General features: G+C 37.8%; 1 long non-coding RNA gene across 1 annotated transcript in view; it reads right to left on the bottom strand.

The window, feature by feature from the left end:
- The window catches only part of LOC131383018 (uncharacterized), an 80128-nt gene extending 59105 nt beyond the window's left edge, over positions 1-21023 (bottom strand). Inside the window, exon 1 of the long non-coding RNA XR_009212691.1 lies at positions 20892-21023. This is a non-coding gene — a long non-coding RNA (uncharacterized LOC131383018). The remainder of the gene's footprint in view (positions 1-20891) is intronic.
- Between the last annotated feature and the right edge of the window lie 2965 nt (positions 21024-23988).

A 23988-nucleotide genomic window follows, 5' to 3' on the forward strand; every position in this document is an offset into this window, starting at 1 on the left:
CATTGGTTGCATAGTTTGCAAATATTTTCTCCCATTCTGTAGGTAAGGTTGCCTGTTTAATCTGATAGTTTCTTTTGCTGTGCAGAAGCTCCTTAGTTTAATTAGATCCCATTTGTCAATCTTCGGTTTAGCTGCAATTCCTTTTGGCATCTTCGTCGTGAAATTTTTGCCAAGACCTATGTCCAGAATGGTATTTCCTAGATTATCTTCCAGGGTGTTTATAGTTTAGGTTTTACATGCAAGTCTTTAATCCACCTTAAGCTGATTTTTGCAGATGATGTAAGGAACGGGTCCAGTTTTAATTTTCTGCATATGGATAGCCAGTTTTCCCAGCACCATAAATAAAAGTGGTGGAGTCTTTTCCTCATTGCTTGTTTTTTTGTCAACTGTGTTGAAGATCAGATGGTTGTAGATGTGAGGCATTTTTTTCTGGACTCTCTGTTCTGTTCCATTCATCTGTGTTTGTACCAGTACCATGCTATTTTGGTTACTGTGGCCTTGAAGTATAGTTTGAAGTCAGGTAATGTAATACTGCCAGATTTGGTTCTTTTTGCTTAGGATGGCTTTGGCTATTCTGGCTCTTCTTTGGTTTCATATGAATTTTAGAATTAGCTTTTTCTAATTCTATGAAGAATGTCATTGGTAGTTTGATAAGACTAGCATTGAATCTTTACATTGCTTTGGGTGATATGGCCATTTTAATAACATTGATTCTTCCTATCCCTGAATGTGGAATGTTTTTCCATTTGTTTGTGTTGCCTCTAAACTCTTTCATCAGTGTTTTGTCGCTCTCCATGTAAAGATCTTTCACCTCCATGGTTAGCCGTATTCCTGGGTATTTTATTTTTTTGTGGCTATTATGAATAGGAGTGTGTTCTTGACTTAGCTCTCAGCTTGGACATTGGTGGTGTATAGAAATGCTACCAATTTTTGTATCCTGAAACTTTGAAGTTGTGTATCAGATCTCGGACTTTTGAGCAGAGATTATGGGGTTTTCTAGGTATGGAATCATATCATCTGCACACAGAGATAGTTTGACTTCCTCTCTTCCAATTTGGATGCCTTTTATTTCTTTCTCTTGCCTGAAATTCCTGTTTAGCTGCCCAGCCTATGTTATTTTGTTGTGGCAGTCTGAGGAAACTAATATAGTGCCAGTACTTCTTCCTCTTGGCACCTTGCTGCCCTGTGGCAACAGCTGCAAACTAAGTTTTACAGCCCTCTAGAGACCAGTATTTCCTCTTTTTTTTTTTGCATCTAACTTCTTAATTTTTTAACTGATGTAATAATGGCATATTTACGGGGTACACAGTGGTGTTTTGATACATATACTAATCTGCTCACCAATCAGTATAAGTAAAACATATGCATCATCTCAATCATCATTTCTTTCTTTGTGTTGCAAACATTTGATATTCTTGTTCTAGCTGTTTGAAACTATATAATATGTTACCTACATATATTCATCCTACAGAGGTATAGAACACTAAAACTTATCCCTCTTATCTAGCTGTAATTTTGTATCCTTAACAAATCTCTCCCTATCTCTCTCTTCCTTTTTACCATTCAATTTTCTATAATAACAAAGTAATCCTGACCTGAGCCCCCTCCCAAAAAGCTACAACAAGTTTTCCCAAAGATACTTGGGAAATGCATCCATATCCCATGGCTCCACCTTGCCCTGCTCCCCCAGCTTCCTACCTGTCATACCTGGTCACCTCTTACCTGCTCTGCCACTTTACTCCAGCTCTCTACAATCTACCCAGTCTCTAGTTGCAAAATCTTTACTCAAACTGCAAATGCAGACCTGTTGCCAAAGTTTAAGAAGCACATAATAGAAGTCAAGACACAAGTTGGAAAAAAAAATCAGGTATCACAACCCTGTGGACCAAATAATTTCACCAGGGATCCTCAATGACCCTCTTTCCCTTATCCCCAAGGCAGCAGTCAGGTCTCTGGAGTCAGTTCATAGTCCCCATAAAAAAAAACCCTCCATGATCATTTCCTTACTCCCTGAGGCCAAATCTGTTTGAGATAAAATCTCTGCAGAGTCACTGTACTCTCAATGGAGTCACCATCCTTAGGCAGGGGATGCCTCATTACCCATTCCAAACTCAGACTGTAGTTTTATCTTTTGCACGGCCAAATGCATCAAATAATAATTTCCCCCAAGGTGAGGAGCTTTGAGCCCTAAAGACAACTCAAGCTTCCATCTCCGGCCACACAAGGAATGTGAAAGCCTTGACTATCTTTTCTTTAGAGATTACAAAAATCCCAAGTTCATATATATATAAGAAAGATGCTCCCAGTAGCAAGAGGTAGGTCCTTAACTTCCATTTGCATGACCAAAGGGGCTCACTAAAGGGACCCCCAAAGCAAGGGGAACATCTCTCTCAAAGATTGCTCTGTTTTTGTCATAAACTGCTAAGGTTTCCAAAATAGCATTTTCCCCTTGTCCCAACTGCAAATGGATCCCATCATCTAATCAGTTATCATGTTCTGTTTCCCTTCCATGCCAGGATTGACACTTTTTTTTTTTTTTTGGGACAAAGTCTCTCTTTGTTGCCCAGGCTAGACTGCAGTGGTGCAATCTCGGCTCACTGCAACCTCCACCTCCCAGGTTTGAGCGATTCTCGTGCCTCAGCCTCCCAAGTAGCTGGGATTATAGGCGCCCGCCACTACGCCAGGCTAATTTTTGTATTTTAGTAGAAGCGGTGTTTCACCATGTTGGCCAGGCTGGTCTCAAACTCCTGACCTCAGGTGATCCACCCACCTTGGCCTCCCAAAGTGCTGGGATTACAGGCGTGAGCTACCGCGCCCGACTGACACATCTTATAACCCATTGTTCCTGCATGCTTTTCTATGAATATCACTAACTGAGACTTTGCAGAACTTCACATTCTGCAGATTGTGTTAAAAATTGGCATTTTTTAAAACGTGTTTTTAACCACGTACCTCTGCCCCAGAGATTCATATTGGCTGTCTTGGCATCTGTTTCTTATTCTACCCCAGAAACTAAGAATCACTTATATTAGACTATGAGCTCCTTGGAGGTAGGGGCCTTTCCCACTGTCCCCTGCTCCTTGGAACCGGGTCTGGGTGAGATGCCTGATGGTATTTAAAAGCTTTACCCACATATGTGGGCCAGCCATATAATTATTCTCTAAAAGCAGTGGGCTTCTCTTCTAAATATTCTTTATTTTATTCTGGGGTACGTGTGCAGGACGTGCAGGTTTGCTACATAGGTGAACGTGTGCCATGGTGGTTTGCTGCACCTATAAATCTATCACCTAGGTATTAAGCCCTGCATGCATTAGCTATTTATCCTTATGCTCTTCCTCCCCCACCCCCCTGACAGGCCCCAGTGTGTGCTGTTCCCCTCCCTGTGTCCACGTGTTCCCATTATTCAATTCCCACTTATAAGTGAGAACATGTGGTGTTTGGTTTTCTGTTCCTGTTAATTTGCTGAGGATAGTGGCTTCCAGCTCCATCCATGTCTTTCAAAGGACATGATCTCATTTCTTTTTATGGCTGCATGGTGTATATGTACCACATTTTCCTTATCCAGTCTGTCATTGGTGGGCATTTGGGTTGATTCCATATTTTTGCTATTGTGAATAGTGCTGCAGTGAACATATGTGTGCATGTATCTTTATAACAGAATGATTTATATTCCTTTGGGTATATACCCAGTAATGGGATTGTTGAGTCAAATGGTATTTCTGGTTCTAGGTCTCTGGGGACTCGCCACACTACCTTCCTCTAAATATTCTCAGTTGTTGCATTTCTTCCCTTTGGGCTCAGCTGCTCACTGCAACAGCCACTTCAATGATCCCTGCCTCTACTCTTGCCACTCTCTAATCCATGGTCCATGCTGTAGGCAGAGCAAGCTTTATAAAATGCAAATCTGACCGTGTCACTCCTCAGCTTAAAGGCTGCAATGGCTTTCCTGGCTCTTAAACCAAAGTGCAAAATGTCTCACAAGACTCTTAATGGCCTGGCTGCAGCCCATACCTCCTGCATCATTTCTTGCCACTGCTCTCTTCCTACTCTGTGCTTAGCCAGGCTGGACCCCTTTCAGGCCCTCGAATTTGCTGTTCTGTCCCATCTCACATCCTCTGGATGTGTTAGTCCCAATGTCTCACCCATGGTGAATAGATGTTAGTCCTCAATGCCTGTATAGTAAATAGATAAAGCAATCCATAGTGGGATTCTCATAGCCTGAGCAGCTTCCCAGTAAATATCTGAAGGGAGACAAAGGAAGGTAAGATAAGGATGGAGGGGGGCAGAGGGAAGAGAATAGAGGACAAGTAGCATGTTAGCTGATGAGACCACAGAGCTCAAGAACCAAATCAGTAGGTCTGGGGAGGATGAAGCATGTAGGATGAGAAGGAGGTAAAGCAAGAGCTATCAGTCAAAAGGAGGGTCTTGAGACCTTGGCCAGTCCCCTTCAGTTGGGCTCTAATGACAGTGCTCAGCCTTCCTAAGTCCCAAATGGTACAGGCTGGTCAGGAGGGCTCCTACGTCCTTTGCACCATCCATCCAGCAGAGCACTGGCTCTCTTTTGACTTGAGGCACCGTGGTGTGGCCAACTGAATTTCTCATTCTTCCCAAAAACAACATCCAGTCCCTGTCCTCATCTACCAGAGGTCAGAGCTGGATCTGGGTCTAGGTGAGATCCTTAACTGTACTTAAAAGCTTGACTTTCACCCAGAGCCACATCAAGGTCTCATCAGCTGGCCCTTTGACCAGGGACTCGATGGTTATTCTGGCTATTCTGACCTCGAAGTGATACGAAAACATCTAGGCAGAGAAACCAAAATTCAGATGGACGTCTCAAGCCTAATACTTTATATCAACCACAAAGCAATTAGATTGTCATGTTGTTGTACCACAGATCAGCATGCCACCTTCATGAGCAGCTATAAATATTTTCTTCTCCTAGAAAATGTTTTCTCCTGCTGAGTAGTCAACTCATATCTATGCATCAGCATAGCTGTAAGAGATTCAGTCTGTGTGCCAGGCGTGATGGCTCACGCCTGTAATCCCAGCACTTTGGGAGGCCAAGGCAGGCAGATCACCTGAGGTCAGGAGTTCAAGACCAGGCTGGCCAACATGGTGAAACCCCATCTCTACTAAAATATAAAAATTAGCTGTGTGTGGTGGCGGGCACCTGTGATCCCAGCTCTTTGGGAGGCTGAGGTGGGAGAACCACTTGAACTCCACTTGAGGTGGAGATTGCAGTGAGCCAAGGTAGTGCCACTGCACTCCAGCCTGGGCAACAAGTGCGAAACTCCATCTCAAAAAAAAAAGAGAGAGAGAGATTCAGTCTCTGTATGTCAAGATTCTCTAGGTAAACAGAACCAATAGGATATACATCAATATAGAAGAGGACATTTATTAATTACGGGAATTGGCTCTCATGGTTATAAATGCTGAGAAGTCCTACCATCTGTAAGCTGGAACTAAGAAAGCTGGTGGCATAATTCCATCTAAGCCTGAAGGCCTGAGAACCAAGGGATCTGATGGTGTAACTCCCAGACTGAGAACAAAGGCCTGAAAAACACACGGGGGTTGTGGAGGAATCTGGGGTAAAGTCTGAAGGCCGAGAACTAGGAGTGCCAACATCTGAGGACAGAAGATAGGTATTGCAGCTCAAGAAGAGAGAGAGTTCACCCTTTCTCTGCCTTTTTGTTCTATCTGGGCCCCCAACCAACTGGATGATGCCTACTCATGTTGCGGAAGGCAGATCTCCTTTACCCAGTCTACTGATTCCAATGCTGATCTCTTCCAGAAACGCCCTCACAGACAAATCCAGAAAAAATAGTTTGCCAGCTATCTAGACATTCTTAAACCAGTCAAGTTAACACAAAATTAACCATCACAGTCTGCAATCCATAGAACTCAAGGCCTACGGGGGAGAGGCAGAAATGTAAACAATGTATGTCACGCAGTGTTCTGGAACAGGGCCCAGCTCATAGCAGGCGCTCAGTAAATAATTGCTGCAAATGAAGGAATGAATGAAGAAATGGGTGTTACAGTAGTTATGGAATACAAAACCCAGTTGAACACCAAGAAAGGGAATGATTCATAGTGGAAACAGAAGTTGAGTTAAATCATAGAAGACAGGTGGGATGTACTTGGTGGTTAGTATTTGGAGGAAGTTCTGATTATAAATGTCTTATTGGAAAACACTTTTACATTACACAAAGCATAAAGAAGAAAATTAAAATCACCAACAATTTAGGTAGATATATGAAATTCAGTATATGAGGAAGACATGGCTTAGCAGGGATAGAAATAAAGTCAATAAGGAAACTGGCCTGCTGGGCCAGACTAGTGGATGAAGAGATGGCATGGGGGTTGTTCCTGGGAAGAATGGAAATTGCTTTCCATTACCATGGTGTCTCAAGTCAAAGATATATCGCTGAGACTTGAAAAATACCGAAGACCTCACACTGGTTTGTCAGAAGGATGGAGCAATAGGGGTATTTCAGGATGATTGGTACTGCCCAACTCTAGTCCTGGGAAGCTGGAGAGTTTGTGTTTGAGCTAGGATGTCCCCCACTATTACCCACGACATAGTAGAAAGCCCCTGCCAAGTCATCAGGGACTTGCTAGCAAAGGTGGAGGCAGTGGGCATGTGGAAAGAAAGATGCTCATTCATCTGACTCACTTCTACACATCCACCTGTGCATAGGTAGATCCGCTCCTATGTGTGTGTTCAACACAGTGCAAGGAAAACACTTGAAAAGGGTGTTTCACCAACTGGGGTAGGGGGCAGTTAAATAGAAGCAGTGTTCTGTCCCCTAATTAATAGAGAGGATGGTTAAGCCTCTTGATTGATGACACACAATCCCCCATCAGCTCTCCGAGCACAGATGCATAACAGTTTCAGAATCCAGAAGGCAAAAGTATTTTCATCCTGGACATGGAGAAACTGGAAAACAGCAGAGCAAGCCAGAATTTTCACTTACATGGTCTGCTGGATGAAATGACACCTTATCAGTTTTCAGTTTTGTGTTCCTTCTAGATCCACACACCAGAGACTAGCACTGTTTCAGGTGGATCGCTGATTTCCCCTGTAAAAGTCTGCCATTTTGATACTCCTTCTTTGATAATAGTCCAGATACCAGAGCAGTGAAGTGGAGAGGTTCAGGTGGCTAAGCTCTATTGCAGGCTTCCAAGAAAAGAGCTTCACTGATCACACCATTATTTCCCATTAGCCTAAGAATGGTGCCCATTTTTCCCTTAGAGAGCTTTATATAGATAGGTGGCTGCTTCCAAAGGCCCATAAAATGAACAGGAATTCAAAGATACATTTCCTGTCTTCAGCTAACATTCACTGCCTGCTTCTCTGAATTATTCATTATTGAAATTATGCCATCAGCAAGACCAAACCATCTTTGTTAAGGAAAATTTACCCACAGAAGTTTTAGAAAGTAGAACATGGATGAGGGCCCCCAATTCTGCTTTTCTCCTAATTATTTTTCCTTAAAATCCAAATATTACCATGATTAATGCTACAGAAAAGCAAAATCGGATTGAGTATGTATAGTCACTGATAGATACTTCTAATGCTCAAGGGTCAAAATTTGTTATTAAATATTAACTACTTTTTCTCAGCTTCAAGAGAATTTTCAGCTATGTCACATTTTAATCTTCTTCAGGGGAATGCCATCACCTAAAACACGTGCACAGAATTTTTTAAATGTCAGAAAGGTCTTATTCTTGTGTTTCCAGAGTCATTACAAATTCTCACTAGGATTCTGAGGTTGCTCTTGCTGGTTCTCTCTGCCCTCTCTCCATTATGCCCAGGCAGGGCAAACACATGTGTCCTTGTGCATACACACATACATATATATTCACATGCATACACACACAAGCACACATGCATATATACACACATGCATACACACAAGCACACATGCATATATATACACATGCATACACACACAAGCACATATGCATATATACACACATGCATACAGACAAGCACACATGCATATATACACACATGCATACAGACAAGCACACATGCATATATATACACATGTATACACACAAGCACACATGCATATATACACACATGCATACACACACAATCACACATGCATATATACACACATGTATACACACACAAGCACACGTGCATATATACACACATGCATACACACAATCACACATGCATATATACACACATGTATACACACAAGCACACATGCATATATACACACATGCATACACACACAATCACACATGCATATATACACACATGTATACACACATGCACACATGCATATATATACACATGCATACACACACAAGCACACATGCATATATATTCACATGCATACACACACAAGCATACATGCATATATACACACATGCATACACACACAGTTGAATTTATTTGGGCCTTCACTTTTTCTGTCTTCAACTTGGATTAGAATCATGAGGTTAGGAAAAGTACAAAAGATAAAATCTATCCTATTCCAATTTTTCCCACATTGCAAAGACCTGGACCTACAGAACAGGCTGTCCTTGTAAAAATCAATGAGATTATGGCATAGAAAATAAGGTTACACAAGCTCCATAACTCGCCAGCTGTGGGACCTCAGGCAATTGCTTAACCTCTCTGTGTCTCAGTTTCCTTGTCTGTAAAAAGTGGATAATAATAGTCTCTCTCATAGAGTTGTTAGAATTAAATTTATGAATACAGGAAAAGTATTTTTAACAGAGGAAGGAGTATAATAGATGGGTGGATAGACAGATGATACAGAGATAGGGGTTTTTTCTAATAGTTGAGAGAGTAGCACTTTTCAGCAATCGATCAGCCACTGAACAGATATTGATTTAGTACTGAGAAAGAGGCAAGCTCTGGGCTTGTTGCTATGGATATGATCATAAACAGTCAAGCTTGGTTCTTATTCTCACAGGGCCCTCAGCCTAGTCATCCCAAAGAGCACAACATCTCCTTGTAACTGACACAGTCAAATAATTGCCATCTTGATGTGGACTAAGAAGTCTCTCGTATGTGCCACTGGCTCAATTATCTGTGAAAAATAACATAAGAGTGCCAATTGATGGGGGAATTATAAAATTCTGCTGATTGATCTTAAAAATACTCTGAAGGCATTATATTATAGAATAATTTGTAAACAACAATGCAAAGACAGCCCCATTAGTCATAAAAACAATAAAGGTTTACCCCCTCCCCATAGCAGTTTGGTATTAGGATCAAAATCTGATTACAACATACCCAAGATAAATATTATTCAATGATGTTACCATCATTCCTATAAATCCAGCACAATGTCAAAGCACCATCCCGAGCACTGCAATTTCTAAAGCTTTTGTAAAAGTACAGGCAGCCTTCACGAGGACTCAGTAAGTCAGGCTTAAACTAATAGGCATCTCTCTGTATTAAATGCTTTCACAAATCCACAAACCCATTCTTACAGGATGTTGCTTTTGGAACAAGGCAGGGTTAGTGCAATGGGGGAATCGTGGTCCCCAGCCTAGTCTCTAGAAGCTGGCCTTATTTTCAACTGACTGGAATTAACCGCAGAGAGATGCTTGTTTATAACTTATGTTCCTGAAATCTTAGAGACAGATGCAGCAATGCAGACATTCCAAAGGGAATGGTTCCTGTCTGGTATAAGAATAATGTCATATTTTCTGCAAACAAGGCTTCAGGGCACATTTGCATTCTTGTTGCTGAGCAGAAGTGAGGAGGCTCAATTTCAGAATGTGGCAAGATCACTTAAAGTGAGAAACCAACCTCATGGGTCTTTTCATTTGCATCTGACACACTGGACTAGTCTCCCATTGAGCCAAAAGCACATTTCATAAGAACTATCCCTTCATTTTCCAAATATGTGCTAATAATAATAAAAAGGACAGATGATTGAGTAGTTACTATGATGCACACAATTTATACATGTTAGTGCATCTGATCCTCACCGCAACCCTGTTGGAGAGGCATTATTATCCCCATTTTGTATGCAGAATATAATATTAATTCATCAGTCTGAGCCTCTATAATGAAGAAACAGACTTACAGAAAAAAGTAGTGTCCCAGGTGCAGGATTGGGTTTGAACCCAGGCATGTCCACCTCCAATGCCCATGTTCTAGAGCACTGCACCAGTGGTGAATGATGGTTTCTTTGGCATCATTTCTGTGAACCTTTTTACTGAGGTATAAGACATACAATAAGCCACACATACTTAAAAAGTTCATTTTCATAAGCTTTGTATACCCCATGAAACCAACAACGCAATCAAGATAATTTATCTATCCCACATGGCAAAAGGTTCCTTGTACCCCTTTATAATCCCTCCCTCTATTCTGCTCCATCTGCCATCCCCTACTCACCCACACTCCCTCAAACCACTGATCTGCTTTCTGTTACTATAGATTAGTTTTCATTTTCTAGAAATTTATATGAAGAGACTCATACTGCTATGGATTGAATGTTTGTGTGCCCCCACTCCCAAATTCATATGTTGAAATCCTAACCTCCAAGTTGATGGTATTAGGAGGTAGAGCCTTTGAGAGCTGACAAGGTCATGAAGCAGAGACCTAATTAATGGGATTAGCACCCATTATACAAGAGACCCCAGAGAGCTAACTCATCCCTTCCATTCTGTGAGGTTACAGTGAGAAGCCAGTAGTCTGCAATCTCGAATGGGGCCCTCACAAGAGACCTACAATGCTGGCACCCTGATCTGGGACTTCTAGCCTTCAGAAGTGTAAGAAATTTCTGCTATTTATAAAGTACTCAGTTTATGGTATTTTGTTAAGGCAGCAGAAACAAAGACACAGTATCATGCTGATTTTTTTGTCGAGCTTCTATCACTCAGCCTAATTATTTTGAGATTCATTCAGGTTGTTTCATATATCAATAGTTCATTACTTGTGTTGGTGACTCTTATTCCATTATATGAATATATCATAATTATTCACTTACCTGTTGATTGTCATTGATCGTTTCTGGCTTTTGGCTGTTACAGATAAAGTTGCTATAAATATTTGTGTACAAGCCTTTGTATGAACAGATGTTTTCATTTCCCTTGGGAAATTCCTGGATCACAAGTATATGATTCACTTTAAAGGAATTACTAAACTATTTTCCAAAGTAGTTGTACCATTTCACATTCTTGACAACAGTATATCAGAGTTCCAGTTGCTCTACATCCTTGCCAACATTTGATAAGATCGGTTTTTTAAAAAAAACTTTGGGTATTAGCATATCATTGTAGTTTTAATTTGCATTTAACTGAGTGATAATAATGTTAAGAGTCTATTCATATGCCTATTTGCCATTCATATATTTTGTTCGGTGAAATATCTATTCAAATCTTTTGCCCATTTTTTATCAGACATTTTTGTTGTTATTGAGTTTTATTAGTTTTAATAACATATCCTGGACATATATCTTTTATCAGATGTATTTATTTGCAAATGCAAATAAATTTGTATTAGCAATACAAAAACGTGTATTTATATTATCTCAGCCAGTAGCTTGTATTTTCAATCTCTTGAGTATCTACCAAAAAGCAGATGGTCTTAATTTTGACAAAGTCTAATTTATCTTTTTTAATGAACTGTGCTTTTGGTATCATTTCTAAGAAATTCATCCCCTATCCAAGGTCACAAATATTTTCTCCTATATATTCTTCTAGAAGTTTTATAATTTAAAATTTAAACTTTTACATTTAGACCTATGATACATATTGAGTTAATTTTATACAGGTATAAGATAGGAATAAAAATTAATTTTTAAAATAGGAGTTACAACTATTTCAATAGCATTTGTTGAAAAAGAATGTCTTTCCTACACTTAATTGTCTTTATACCTTTGTCAAAAATAAATTAACTACATGTACCTGGGTCATTACTGGACTCTGTTGCATTGACTACTTGTCCATTTTGATGCCAATATCATACTGTCTTAATTACTATAGCTTTAATGTAAGTCTTGAACTCAGGTAGTATAAGTCCTCCAACTATTTTCTTTAATATCATAAAGCTGTTTTAATTATAGTAGATATCTTGCTTCTCTGAATGAATTTGAGGCCCATACATTAGTTCTAGGAAAAAAAAAAAAAAAAGCCTACTGACATTTTAATTGGGATTGTGTTGAATCAAGTTATCAAGGTCTACCAAAAAAAAAATGCCTAATGGAGTTTTAATTGCGATTGCATTAACTCTAGGTCACTTGGGGAATAACTGACATCTGAATAATATTGATTCTTCTCAAAATTATTATGTGAACACAGTAAAATTTCCATTTATTTATATCTTTTATAATTTCTCTCAGCGTGGTTTTTATTGTACAGATCTTACACATTTTTGTCAGATTTATCCCGAGGTATTTCATGTTTGCATACTATTGAAAATGGCATTGTTTTCCTTTAAATTTATTTGTTACTAGTTTATAGTACTACAATTTATTTCTGTGTGTTGATCTTGTATCCTGCAACCTTGCCAGCCTCACTTATTAGTTCCAAAAATATGTTTGCAGATTCCATCAATTTTTCTACATAAATATGTCATGAGCGAATAAAGATAATTTTACCTCTTTCATTCCAGTCTGGATGCCCTTTTTTTTGGCAGAGATAAGACAGAGAAAGTGTGCCTTATCAACTGGCCAATTGAATAGAAGTGGTAAAAAACAGGCATTCTTGTTTTGTTTCTTATCTGAGGAATACTGCATTTGATATTTCATGATTAAATATGATGTTGGCTATGGGTTTTTGGTAAATGACTTTTATCAACTTGAAGAAGGTCTCTTCTGTTCCTAATTTGCTGAAAGTTTCTAACAGTAATGAATGTTGAATTTTTTTCAAATGCTTTGTCTGCATCTATTGAGCTCTTAGGGCTTCTTCTTTTTTAGTCTGTTAATATGGTAAATTACATCAATTTGTTCCCAAATGTAAAATCAACCTTGCATCTCCAAACCAAACCTTACTTGGTCATGCTGTACTATCCTAATTATATATTGTTGAATTCAAATTGCTAACATTTTGTTGAGAATTTTTGCATCTATTTTCATAAGACACATTAGTCTGTAAGTATTTTGGAAATTACAGAGTTGGAAAGTATTTTGTCCTGTTTAATTTTCTGGAAGTGTTTGCATAGCTGTGACATTATTTCTTCCTTAAATGTTTAGGAGAATTCACCAGCGAAGCCATTTGGCCTGGGTTTGCTTTGTGGGAAGGCTTTTAACTATAAATTCAAATCATTCGATAGATATAGAGCTATTCAAATTCGGTTTCTTTCTGAGTGAGATTTGAGAGTTTTGGTCACTCAAGAAATTTTCCCATTTCACTTAAATCATCAAATTTATTGGCTTAAAGTTGTTCAAATATTTCCATGTTATCCTTTTAGTATCTGTAGAATTAGAAGTAATGTCACCTCTCTAATTTTCTGAATATTGATCATTTTTACCTCCTATGTTTTATTCCTGACCAGTCTGACTAGAGGTTTATCAATTTTATTAATCTTCTTAAAGAATGAAATTTTTGTTATATTGTTTTTCTTAATTTTTCCTATTTAATTGAGTTCTGTTCTGATCCTTATTATTTCACATCATAAACTTACTCTGGGTTTAATTTGCTGCTATTTTTCTAGTTTCTTAAGTTGGAAATTTATAGCATTTAGTTGAAATCTTTCTTCTTTTTACTATAGGCTATTTAGTGTTATAGATGTTCCTCCAAATACTGTTTTAGCTGCATCCCATTGATACTGATATGTTGCATTTATATTTTTATTCAATTTAAAGTATAAATTTCTTTTTTGATACATGAGTTTTTTAGATGGGGTTTATGTAGTTTCCAGATACTTGTGGACTTTCCTGTTATCTTTCTATTGTTGTTTCTAACATAATTCCATTACAGTCAGAAACCATATTTTATGAGTCCTTTAAAATTTATTCAGACTTATGGCCTAGAATTTAGTCTATTTTAGTAAATGTTCTGTATACCCTTGACAAGAATGTGTATTCTACTTTTGTCTGATGAAGTACTCTATAGATGTCAATTAAGTCCAGTTGGCTGATAGTGTTGTTCAAGTAATTCATATTCCAGTTGATTTTCTGTCTACTTATTCTGCTGGTTATTAATAGACTGATTTTTAAATCTGTGATTGCAATTGTGTAAATATCTGTTTCTCCTTGTAATTATTTCAGTTGTTGCTTCAGATATTTCAAAACTGTTATTAATTGCATAATTATTTAGGATTGTTATGTTCTCTCAATTTTATCATTATGAAATGGTCCTTTTTATCCCTGGTAATATTCTTTGCTATAAAATCTAATTTATGTGATATAATATTACCACTTTAACTTTCTTTTGATTAATATTGACATTATATATATTCTCATTCTTTTACTAACGTATATTTGTATTTAAAGTGAGTTTCTATATAGCTTGATCTTCCATTTTTATCCAATATGACATTCTCTGCCTTTTGATTAGTGTTTAGACTAATAACATGTAATGCGACTATTGATATCGCTTAGTTTAAATCTATTATCTTGTCATTTATTTTCTGTCACATCTGTTCTTTGCTCCTTTTTTCCTGCCTTCTTTTGGACAAATGGAGTATTTTTACGGCTCCAATTTTTCTGCTTTGTTGGCTTTTAGCTCGAATCCTTTTGACATCATTTTAGAGATTGCTCCAGGGCATATGGTATGCATGTTTTACTCATCACAATCTGTGTTCAAATGATATTATACTGCTTTGCATATAACATAAGAATCTTATAATAGTATATTTCTATTTCCTCTTTTATGACATTTGTACTATTATCATATTTATGACATTTGTATGATTATTGTCATATATTTTAATTCTACATGTTAGAATTCCACAATGTAATTATTATTTTTTGTTTTAAACAATTTATTGCTTAGAAACAATAATAGATATCAGGAAAGCCCACGAGTATCTTCTAAAGAGATTTGAATAATTATTTTTTCAAAGTATTTTATACCTATCTATGCAGTTACTTTTGGGGAGGGGGGGCTTTTCATTCCTTTGTGTAGATCCAGATTTCCCTCTGCTGTCATTTTCCTTCTTCCCATAGAACTTTCTGCAGCATTTCTGATAGTAGAGCTCTGAGGATGATGAATTCTTTCAACTTTCTTATGTCAACAAAAGCCTTTATTTCACCTCCATTTTTGAAGAATGGTTTCAGTAGGTGTAGAATTCTCAGTTGATAGTTTTTCTTTTAGCATTTTTCACATAGTGTTCCACTCTCATCTGATTTGTATTATTTCCAACAAGAACGCCACTGTAATACTCATCTTTGTCCTACTGTATGTAATAAATATATTAAAGGTGCTCCTGCACAGGAATAATTTTAAAATGCAAGTTAAAACTAGAAATTATTGTTCTCCTATTGCATTTGCAAAGATTTAAACTATTGGCAACATCTAGCTGTAAGGATATCCACACTATCTGCCACTATCTTGGGGAGTATTGGTACAATTTGGGAGACAGTAGTTGGATATAATCTACTAAAATTTAAAACATCTAAGCCTTTTCTGTTTTTCTACTATGATTTTTCCCTAGAGATATTCAACAGCTGTGCAAGTATAAAAGAATGCTCATTGCCGCATTGTCTAAAGTCAAAGCTTCAAAATAATGCAAATGATTATAAATAGAAGAGTTTTAAAATATGAGTTCACATATTAATAAACTATAAGCCACCCAATAAAAAATGGACAATATTGATACATTAGCATAGCAAGATGTATTAATAAAGACATTTTTGAATATAACCGGCAAGAAATAAAATTCAAACTAGGTTAGGAGGAAAAAAAGAAAAGCTACTGGCTCCTCCAAATCAAGGAAGTAGAATGTGACTGATCAACCAAACTGTGAGAAAAGAACAGCTCAATCCAGGGGCTAAGACACTACTGGGACTCACCTTTCCAGCACCCACTTTGTGTTTCTGCCATTGGCTTTATGTTGGCTTCCTCCCTATTGAGAGTACCTAAGTCAAATATCCTCATATCATCTTCAAAGGGAAACGTATTCCTCATTTCAGTTTCTAATACGCCAGGGAAAGATGTTGACTCACACAGCTTGAACCAGTCAACTCTTTCTGCGGGGGAGGTTATATAAAAACATAAGGAGTCGCCTAGCACCGATGTAAGTTAGAACAGGGAGCATGCAAGGGAGCTTCAGGGAGAAGGGAGGTGGTCTAGGCTCATAGACTGTGTATATCTGCTACAAAAGTATCCAGGATATGGTGACTGAAAAAAAAAATGAGTTGCAAAACAATATAATTGAATTTTCCCTGCACAAAGTGCAATACATGCTATCGCAGAGATGGAAAGGGGAAAATACTGGAAAGCTCTATACTAAAATATATAAAAGATTATCTCTGAGGTCTAAGACTGTGAAGAATTCACACCTTCTCTATTAAACATTTCTCTAGGGTTTCAACTTTCACAATGTAAGTAGAAAAAATATTATATATTTCAAAATAAATGAAATTTCACAGAAATCCAAAATCTTCACATCAGGTTCTGAGTATAAATTTTTTATGCTTGCAACGAAACGTGATTGAACATGTTTAATTTTTAATATTCTAAGAGAAACATGGAAATATTTTCTTTTTTTTTAGTCTGATGTTCTTAAATTTACCAGATTGACAACTCAACACACTGCTCTCCTTTTACACAAAATATTTAAAAGCATAGCTATTGGTCAAACAGCCTCTGGAAAATTTAAATAAAAAATGCACCCCTCCTAATCTGAATGGCTCCACAACACTTTATAGATGAGAAGAATGATATGCGCCTCCCCATCTCTTATGGTCACCCCACCTATAGTGGTGTGACTATAGTAAAAATAAAAATAGGACATTTTCAGCAGAACCACATGTGTAACACAGTGATCCTCCCTGACGTCCCACTAACCACATGGTGTGAAAACAGCGAACACAACCTCCAGCACAACCGAGTCCACACAGTGCACCCCATCCCTTCCCTACACGTTCTATCATGGCAAAGAGGTCCCAGAATTTTTAATTTACATTTTGAATTAATTTTTAAACTTAATTTTACTTTTAAATTATACCAAGCAGAGGGAAGCTGGTACAGTTTTTTAGGCCATTCAACTGAATATGTGATTCACAGTCTCCAAGGTTTCTAGGTTTTACTCTTTCATTTTTATTCATTCTTCAGATGTTCCTAGCCCTCACCCACCCCACCAGAGTCCATGAAAGAGCCTGATGCTAGTGGCTACAGGGCATTGAGGAAAGGGGGAACATTTTCCTTCATCTTCATGTTTCCACATAGAGGGACTAAGTTAGAGTAACACTCCTGGCCTCTCTCTGCCCCTTACTTTCTACTCCCCATGGGAGGAGGAGAGATTTTTCTGACTGGTGGAGTTGGGATACTTATACCTCATGGCTCCATCTCTTTGCTATCCCTTGGCATCTGCCTTCCCGCAGAATGGAAGCGCTTTGGTCTCTCATGGGCAAGGCCATAAGCTTAGCAGTAGCGGCTCTGCCCATTGAGAGTCTGCCCACAGTTTTCTAGAATGGCCTGCACTGGGTGGTTAAGACTGCTCCAGGGATTTAGTACAGGAAGCATCTGAGCCACCTTTTCCAAATGATCTAGGAGTAAGAAAGCCGACATTTTCCTCTCCATCTGCCTGAACTTCTCTGTTTCAAACTGACTCAGAATGCAAGTGGGTAATTTATTACCCAGAAATCCCCCTTCTAGAATTTACCTTGAGAAACCACCTCTACAAATAAGAAACAGCATATGCGGAAGTTATTTATTGCTGTGTTGTTTGTTAGAAACAGCCCAAATGGCCAACTGTAGATAAGTAATGTACTTGTGGTACGTCCACACACCAGAGTAATGTGTAGCCATTTACAGAAAGAATGAGAATGCTTTCTATAGAGTGATATGGAATAACTTCCAGGATGTATTGTTAATTTTCAAAATCAGAGTTCCAAAGAATTATTTAGCATGCTACTTCTTGCATGAGAATAAAAGGGAAGAATAGACCCATATTTACTTCATTTATCATAAACTTAAAGATTACCTAGAATCTAATAAAAAGTTATCTACGGGAAGGGTAGAAATGGAGGGAGAAAGAAAAAAGATGGCAGAGAGACTTCTCTGAATACATCTTTTGTGTAGTTTTGACTTGAAACGTGTAGCTGTTTTTCATTTTCAAAATTAAATGAGATAGAAAATCCCAAAATGTAATGTAAAAAGAAACAAATTAATATAATTTTATATCAACTAGATATCAGTGCCACACAGAGAACAAAAAGTAATTCATGTAATGTTTTAGCACAACCATCTGATTACATACACTTCATGGGATATATTTTAAGAGCCAAAAGAACTGCCAAAAAATCTTGAACTTTGTTCAGTAGATTTGTTATGGGTAGTGATATTAGTGTTATAATCCTGAAACCACTTGCATGTATTTAAAGATAGAAAAAATTCATAAATGTATTGATTTAAAGAGTTATCAAAAAGGAGAAGGGAGATGCGAATATAGAACATGAGAGAGTTAGGAAGAACTGGATGAGATTTTTAATTAGAGGGAAATACACCTTTTTTTCCCAGCTCTGTCTACTGAAAGAGCCTAGAATCCATTTTAAATTTCTTGGGTTCAATAATTGTGTTGTAGCCACATAGGAAAGTGTTCTTGTTCTCAGGAGACATATTAAAAATATTTTTCAAACTGGGAACAGGGGAAAAGGGATACTACTTATTGTCTCCCTAAAACTCCAACAGAAAAGGTTTTTCCTAACCAGATAGTACCAATTTATTTTAAACTAGCCAAAACTACTGTCAACTTCTAGCCCATTTAAATGTTTTTGTCAACATTCCTAATTAGCATCCTATCTCATTAGTCTAATTATTTGAGTTCTCTCTTATTTCCTCTGCGCCTGTGGGGCAGGGAATATATCTTCTCTCTTGGACTCTGCATGACCTCTAACAACATCTTGCCTTCGTGGCTCAAAAACCCTCAAGTTCTTACTGAATGAAAGGTGATTAATGAAATTTGTATATTGTCTTAAGTAATTTGCTGGTACTAACTATGCCACCTAACCATGGAACCCCTACAATTCAGGCATCATAACCACCTCTCTTTCATGAGGACCTAAGATCAGATTAATTGATCCATTCAAAAATATTCACAAAATACAAATTATGTACCACATACTACGCTGGGATCCCGAGGAAAGAAGGGCAAGTATACAATCTTTATACTCACAGGGCTCTATGTAGTGGGAGAGACAAACAGTCATTACAACACAAAATAATATATGCCACAATAAAAGTAAGTACAGGTGCTAAGAGCCACATAACTCATAGCCAAAAGAGGCTGGTTCAGTTGCTGAAGGAATTATAGTTACAGTGACCATCATCTGCCAAGTGCTATAAGGACCATAGGACAGATCCTGTCTAACAAAAGCTGTCCTGAAATATCTGAGACTATATGATTATACGCTTCCTGTGGCTAGACCATATCTGGCTAGAACTAAGACATTAAAAACAAGGTGACATGAAGCTTTACTTGTTACCCAAAACATTCCATTCCTTCTCACTCCTGATTTGCAAGGGAGTTTCAGTCAAGGGTTTTCAATGCAGATGTGGAAATCAGCGAGTATCCCCAGTGATGCTGCATAGAAGGGCTGTGGTGAAACAGTCCTTGTAGCACAGAACAGGCTCCGTTTATCATCTTCTCTCTACTATCAAAATAATTGCACTGTGCACAGCCATGTTATTAACAACTGGGCACCACCACAGAAAACATATTAGAAAACACCTGCACTGGCAAAGCAAAGATGAGCTGACCCAGTTATTTCCGCCATCTCTAATTCTGGATGGCATATTAAGAGTAATTGAAAAGAACACATTGGCAAGAAATGGGTGATGGTTCTGCTGGGGTTGCAGGGGGAGCTACCCACAGAGCTCCATTGGACAAAACTCTGAAGAATCGTCTAATTATACTTTTACACACCCCTTCCCTCTCCCATGAAAAACACCAGGGGTGAAAACATGTCATCTAAAGCCTTTCTCCTGTCAACAATTTCCCCCACATGTCAATGTGAAATTTTTAAAATTCCAGTCTAGAGCTCTTTGAGGGACAGTGATGGGAATGAGACCCTGCCAAGCATACAGGATGGGATGTGGTAAACTATGACTAGAACAGATGGCTGGAACAGAAGCCACTTACTCAATGTGACAGCCCAAGATTAAACTGCTCCCTTTAAGTCTTCAGCCGTTTTGTGGCCCAATTCTTATTAACTTCTTCAGAAACACAAAGAGGCTTGGGTCTGCATAAGCTTCATCAAGGCGCTTTTCAAGTAATGTATCGACTTGGCCAAAAGTCGAACTGGAAGGTGACAGAGAGTCATCTATTCTGTCCATTCCCAAACCTAATAGCACAAAAGAATAACTCTAGAGCTTTGAAATATCACTATAAAATATTTCAAACACACAGAAATGTAATGCATTAAAACAGCCAAGTGCCCAGCACAGATCATTTATGAATTTTGTCATTTTTCTCTGTTTTCTCTGGATTTTTCTACATAAAAACCGATTACAGATACATTTCAAGTATGCTTGGTATCTCTCTTCTGTCTCATTCCTTATTTTTCTGCAAGGACAACCATTATCTTAAAGATACATTCCATTTTTATATTTGTATATTTTTTAGTATATATATGCAAGATTGTGTATTGTTTTGTTTACTTTAAAATACAAACATACCTCATCTTATTGATCTTCACTTTATTATGCTTTGTAGGTATTGTATTTTTAATAAATTGAAGGCTTGTGGCAATCCTTCATTAAGAAAATCTATTTACATCATTTTCCCAACAACATTTACTCACTGTGTGTCTCTGTGTCACATTTTGATCATTCTTGCACTATCTCAAACTTTTTCATTACTTTTATATCTGTGATGATGATCTGTAATCAGTGACCTCTGATGTTACTATTGTAAAGGTTTTGGGGCACCACGAATCACACCTATAAAGGATAACAAACATAATCAACAAATGTCTGTGTTCTTACTGTTCCACTGACCAGCCGTTCCCCTGTCTCTCTCCCTCTCCTTGAGCCTCCCTATTCCCTGAGACACGAGAATATTGAAATGAGGCCAATTAGTAACCCTACAATGGCCTTTTAAGTGTTCAAGTGAAAAGAATAGTCACAACTCTCTCACTTTAAATCAAAGACCAGAAATGATTAAGTTTAGTGAGGAAGACATACTGAAAGCTAAGACAGGCCAAAAATCAGTCCTCTTGCACCAAACAGCCAAGTTGTAGAGGTGAAGAAAAAGTCCTTGAGGAAATTAAAAGTGCTGCTCCAGTAAACACATGAATGATAAGAAAGCAAAACAACCTTATTGCTTATGTGAAGAAAGTTTTAGTGATTTGTTTGGATAGAAAATCAAACCAGCCACAACATTCTCTGAAGCCAAAGCCTAACCCAGCGGGAGGCCCTAATTCTTGTTAACTTCTATGAAGCCTGAGAGAGGTGAAAAAAAAAATCTGCAGAAAAAAAGTTGGATGCTAGCAGAGGTTGATTTAAGAGGTTTAAGGAAAGAAATTGTCTCCATAATATAAAAGTGTAAAGTAAACCAGCAAGTGCTGATGTCAAAGCAGCAAAAATTATCCAGAAGATCTAGCTAACAAACTTGATGAAAGTGGCTATACCAAACAACAGATTTTCAACGGAGTAATAGCCTTCTATTGGAAGAAGCTGCCACCTAGGACTTTCATAGGTACAGAGAAGATGTTAGTGTCTGAATTCAAAGCTTTGAATAATAGGCTGACTCTCCTGTTAGGGGATAATGCAGCTAGTGACATTAATTTGAGGCCACTGTTCATTTGCCATTTCAAAAATAGTAGGGTTCCTAATGATGCTAAATCTATTCTGCCTGTGCTCTATAAATAGGATAGTAAAGCCTGGGTGATAGCACATTTGGTTACAACAAGGTTAACTGAAGATGTTAGACCAACTGTTGAGACCTACTGGTCAGAAAACAAGATTCCTTTCAAAATATCGCTGCTCATTGACAATGTACCAGGAGACCCAAGAACTCTGATGGACATGGACAAGGAGATGAATGTTGTTTTGACACCTGCTAACACAATATCTATCCTGCATCCCATGGATCAAGGAGAAATTTCAATTTTCAAGTCTTATTATTTAAAAAAATACATTTCATAAGGCGATAACTGACATAGATGATGATTCCTCTTATGGTTCTGAGCAAAATACATTCATAACTTTCTGGAAATGATTCACCATTCTAGATGTCATTAAGAACATTCATGATTGATGAGAGGAAGCCAAAATGTCAACATTAACATGAATTTGGAAGAAGGTGATTTCAACCCTCCTGGATAATTTGGAGGAGTTCAAGACTTTAATGAAGTAATTGCAAATGTGGTAAAAATAGCTCATGGGTTAGAAGTATCAATATTGTTAAAATGGCCATACTGCCTAAAGCTATCTGCAGACTCGACACAATGCCTGTCAAGCTCTGAATATCATTTTCCACAGAACTAGAAAACACTATTCTAAAATTCATATGGGCTCACTAAAGAGCCCAAATAACCTAGGCAATTCCAAGCAAAAACAACAAAGCCAGCGGCATCACATTATCTGACTTCAAACTGTACTATAAGGTAACAGTAACCTAAAGAGCATGGTACTGGCACAAAAACAGAACACAAACCAATGAAATAGAATGGAGAGCCCAGAAATAAAGCTGCACATCTACAGCCATGTGATCTTTGACAAAGTTGACAAAAATAAGCAATGGGGAAAGAACTCCCTATTCAATAAATGTTGCTGTGACAACTGGCTAGCCATATGCAGAAGATTGAAACTGGAACCCTATCTTTCACTACATACAAAAATCAACTCAAGATGGGTTAGAGATTTAAATGTAAGACCTCAAACCATAAGAATCCTAGAAGAAAACCTAGGAAACACCATTCTGGACACTGGTTTTGGAAAAGAATTTATGAATAAGTCCTCAAAAGCAATTGAAAAAAAAGTGACAAGTGAGACCTAATTAAACTAAGGAACTTCTGCATAGCAAAATAAACTATCAACAGAATAAATAGGCAACCTACAGATTGGGAGAAGACATTTATAAACTATATATCCAACAAAGGCCTAATATCTAGGATCTATAAGGAACTTAATTCAACAAGCAAAAAACAAATAACCCATTAAAAATTGGCAAAATACATGAACAGACACTTCTCAAAAGAAGACATACAAACAGCCAACAAACATATAAATAAATGCCAGCATCTCTAATGATCAGAGAAATGTAAATCAAAACCACAGTGAGATACCATCTCCCACCAGTCAGAATGGCTATTATTAAAAAGAAAAAAACAGATGCTGGCAAGGCTCCAGACCGTTGGTAGGAAAGTAAATTACATTGTTGATGGGAGTATAAATTAGTTCAACCATTGTGGAAGACTGTGGCAATTCCTCAAGGATCTAGAACCAGAAATAGCATTTGACCCAGCAATCCCATTACTGGGTATATACCCAAAGGATTAAAAATCATTCTACTATAAAGACGCATGCACACGTATGTTTATTGCAGCACTATTTACAGTAGCAAAGACTTGGAACCAACCCAAATGCCCATAAATGATAGACTGGATAAAGAAAATGTGACACATATACACCATGGAATACTACACAGCCATAAAAAATAATGAGTTCTTTTTTTATGGAACAATGAGAACACGTGGACACAGGGAAGGGAACATCACCCACCAGGGCCTGTTGGGAGTGGGGGAACAGGGGAGGGAGAGCATTAGGACAAATACCTAATGCATGCAAGGCTTAAAACCTAGATGATGAGTGCATAGGGGCAGCAAACCACCGTGGCACATGTATACCTATGTGACAAACCTGCACGTTTAGCATGTGTATCCCAGAACTTACAGT

The sequence above is a fragment of the Hylobates moloch genome, unplaced genomic scaffold (assembly GCF_009828535.3).
Source record: "Hylobates moloch isolate HMO894 unplaced genomic scaffold, HMol_V3 SCAFFOLD_3, whole genome shotgun sequence".
NCBI classification, from domain to species: domain Eukaryota; kingdom Metazoa; phylum Chordata; class Mammalia; order Primates; family Hylobatidae; genus Hylobates; species Hylobates moloch.